Source organism: Haemorhous mexicanus, chromosome 13 (assembly GCF_027477595.1).
Source record: "Haemorhous mexicanus isolate bHaeMex1 chromosome 13, bHaeMex1.pri, whole genome shotgun sequence".
Taxonomy (NCBI): Eukaryota; Metazoa; Chordata; class Aves; order Passeriformes; family Fringillidae; genus Haemorhous; species Haemorhous mexicanus.
The window spans coordinates 22,425,302-22,429,373 of record NC_082353.1 but is presented as its reverse complement, the minus strand read 5'-3'; positions in this window follow the sequence as shown (position 1 = coordinate 22,429,373).

Here is a 4,072-nt window from a genome sequence, read left to right as displayed (position 1 = left end):
CGCCGATTGGCGCGCGTGACCCGCCCGCCCCGCGCCGTTACCGGGGAGACGGTGGGGCGGGGCCCGGCGGGACGGCAGCGAGAGCGCCCCGGGGCAACGCCGCCCGCCCGGCCTCGCTGCCAGGGCTCAGGGGACACAAAGAGCCTTGCCTCTTCCGTCCGCGGAGCTTGCTCGAGGGCGAATGCATCGACCTGTCGCACGCGGCGGGCCAGGGAGCGGCGGAGGTCCGGACCGGGTGCCGGGTTCGGGCCGGGAAGTGTCCGCACGGTGCCCTCCCCTCTTCTTCTGAGGTACAAAACAGCCCCGTGCTCGGGCTCCCGCACGGACCGAGCATCGCGCACCCCGAACAGCCACCATCGGGTACGTCCTTTCTTGGATATCGCAGGAGAGTGAAATCCTATTAATTTCCCTGTGTCTCTACGACTAAACCGTTATCGAAGAAGCCTTGCGCATAATTGTGACTCTATCGTTGTCTTTCCAGCATTCACCTTCTTGCCTAAAAAACAGTTTGTTTGAATAGCATAATTTAAATCTACTTTTGCAAGTTCTGGTTTTTATTTCTGCTTCTCTCTATATTTTATAGATGAGAATTCTGTATATTTTATTTAAAAATCTGTTGTAGAACCAAAACCACAGAATCGGAAAAAATCCTGGCCTGAAAGAAACTCTTATTATGCAACGTTATAGATAAAACGTTGTACATAGCGAAACACTGTAAATATGAGTATGTTACAAATTTTGTGTGTAATGTGAAATCCAAGTTTGCACATACATGTTAAGAACAATAAAAATGCTACAAATATTTGCAATTGCTACACAGGAGGGATGCTTTAGTGGCTGATTGTTCAAATCCCAGAAGATGCTCCTTTGTATATTAGAATATAATCCAGCATGTGTATTAAGTTGTATTATTGAAATGGGTTTTTTTAGAAGTGTAACAGTTACCTTACAAAATTCACAGCAGATAATGAAGACTAGAAACTGCAAACGTGCCAGTCACTTTCTTAAATTTTCTTTCAAATTCTTGAAAACTTTGATAACAATCCTCAGAAAAATTAGGTTTGTATCTGGAAGACAAGGAGGGGAGTTAACAGCCGACATAGATCTCTAAAGACAAGGTGTGAACGTTGATCTGACACCTTATGTCAGAGCAACAGGACGTAAGTGGCAGAATAACAACTTTCCTAAAATAAGTTGTATTTATATGGGGTTCTCATAAGCAAACTAGGGAAGCATAGAGGTGATGAAGTTTCAATAAGGTAAGGAAAAAACTTGTTTGGTATTCATCCTCAGAAAGTAATAATCCTCAGTTCAAAACAAGTACATTTAAGTGAGGGTTCAAACATTAGTGTGCTGTTCCTAGTCAACTGTTTTCTTTAATCACTTTGGTCACAAAATAAGTACACTTATTAATCCACAAGCAATCTGAAATTGAGAGCTTCTAGAAGTACTAGAAGGAAGTTTCTTTTAAATGGTCTGGAAAATGGACACAGTATATAATGCAGGTAAGAACAATGTTATATAAAATTAAGTAATTGACTAAATAACTGCACAAATTCAGGAGGGGGCTGCTGGGCTGTATGGTATTTCTGCAGAATAAAGCAATGGGGGCCATAGTGCCTCACAAACTGAGTCATTGTCATTCTGCTGCCACAAAAAAAAAAAAAAGGAGCAAACAGTAAGCATTATACTTGTGTGCATACCTTAGATGCATGAAGTAATTCTTTTACTCTTCACTGGCACGGCCTAAGCTAAGCCCTGCATCTATGAGAAGATGGCAAAAGAATTGGCTATCATAATATTCTCCAGATAGAAAAAAAGTCGATGGCAAATAATTTGTTTCTTAATAATATGCACAGTTTAGAGGACAACTGAATTTGCTTTCATGAACTGCAAGTAGGTGTAAATTAAAGACTAAACAGAAATAAATAAAAATATTTGAAAAGTAAGCCTAAAGAAGTTCTAAAAATTATGCCATTTCTAACATTTAAGTTGGGTTTTTTTTTTTTAAGTAGAAACAACTGGGTATATTTGATCTTGGTCTGAAATGGGAAGTTGGATTACATTATCTCAAGAATCTCCTCCCAGTCTTGTTTTTTTGCAGTTCAGTACTTTTATATGAATCAGAATAGGACAAAATTGAAAACTCAGTCCAGGTGATCAAATTTGTAAAAGCCAAATCTGTATGTGTTTTGAAGCTGACTGCCCATTATTTGTGTCAAATTTGTAATCCCACTTTTTCCAGCTTTATTATGCTATGAAAATAAATGCTCTGCTTTCTTTATAATATACATGTCTTCATTTAGGTATTTTTCCTCAGCTGACAGATTGCCTTTTTTCTGAGTCTAATTATAAACTATTAACATGGCTACCGTTGTCTAAGAAAGAATAAAAGAGCAAAATGAATCTTTGCTTCCTTTTGCTTCAAACAAAACATGTCCAACACCAGACTTCCAATGAATGAAGGTATGGTGACTGTCTGATTCTTCATATTTGGAGGATTTTTCCGAATTTCTTGTATTTTACAGAACTTGCAATAGCAATCTGACACTGTAGTTGATTTTCATCCAAAAGCTCCTTTCCAATGCAGACCACTAACTATGGGAGCCCATAAGCAGGACTGCTATTCCTCATTCTCATTTCTCGCACTTTGAATCTGGTTCTCCATGTCCCAATGCAGCTCTAAGCCTCATCTTCAAAACTGGACGGTATGCCTAGAAAAAGGACCAAATTCCAGATCCTGATTTCTGTGGATGCCATGGGACAGAGAGAGAGTGTTTCTCACAGCAGCTTGTGAGACGTTTTAGAGAGCTAGAAAGATATGATAATTTGTTGACTGTAAGCAATTTGCAGGTAGTGTTTTTCTACTTTATTTTTCTGTTCCTCTCAAGGACAGTGCATGAGAAAGATGTTTCTGTTAGTTAGCCAATAGAATAGAATCTATCGTACCACTCTATAAAAACCGCGTGGTTCCTTTGAATAAAGCCTCTGCTTTTCTATGATCCTGCCTCTCGCCTGTTCCTGCCCCGACCTCGGCGCAAGAGTGACAGATTTCAAATGAGAATTAGTTACAATAAATGAAGATATCCAGCAAGATAGCTAAGCTTACTAAAAGACTAAGGATGCTACTTGTATTTGGAAAACTAGCTTTATGTCTTGTGCCGTGTATTGCACTTATTGTGATGCAGACGCATTTGAAAGCTACCCGGCCAATTTCCATATGCACTATTCTCTGCGCCATGACTTTGGGAACAAATAGTGCCCGGCATTCACCGCTCTCGGGGCCGTGAATCCGGCCCGGCGTGCTGCCGACGGGCGAGTCACCACGAGCCGCCGGCACGACACCCTCGTCCCCGGGGGGAGCTGAAGCGACCGCCGCCTTCCGCACTTGCTCCGGGACTGCGCCGGTCACGGCGCGGAGCTCCTCGGAGCGTCCCGTCCCGTCCCGTCCCGCTCCGCCGGGGCGCCCCGAGCGCAGCGGCCGCGGCCCCGACGTCCCCCGAGTCGCTCCCCTGTCCAGACGGGGCCTGCGGCGCCCCAGCGCTCCCGGGCCCCGCCGCTGGGCTGCCCGCTCTCCCTACGGCACTCCGCGGGGAAATCGTACTCGGGTGATGAAGACGGCGGCGGCCAGGCCCGGACCGACGAACAAGACTGAAGCAGCTCTGCCGCCATCAGGAGGGCGCCGCCGGCGGGACCAGCCCGGCCCCGCCCCGCCCCGGCCCCGCCCCGCCCCGGCACCGCCCCGGCCCCGCCCCGCCCCGGCACCGCCCCGCCCCGGCACCGCCCCGCCCCGGCACCGCCCTCCGTACCGCCCACCGCACCGCCCCGGTACCGCCCCGGCACCGCCTCCGTACCGCCCCGGCACCGCCCCTCCCGGCACAGCTCTCCGCACCGCCCTCCGCACCGCCCCTCGCACCGCCCCAGCACCGCCCCTCGCACCGCCCCGGCACCGCCCGCGGCACCGCCCCCGGCGCGGTGCTGCCCCCGCCGGCAAGGGCGCTTAGCCGAACAGCGGGGCACGTGTGTCCTTGGTCTGTGGAGGGCTGACCACACGAAAACGTTCACCACATGA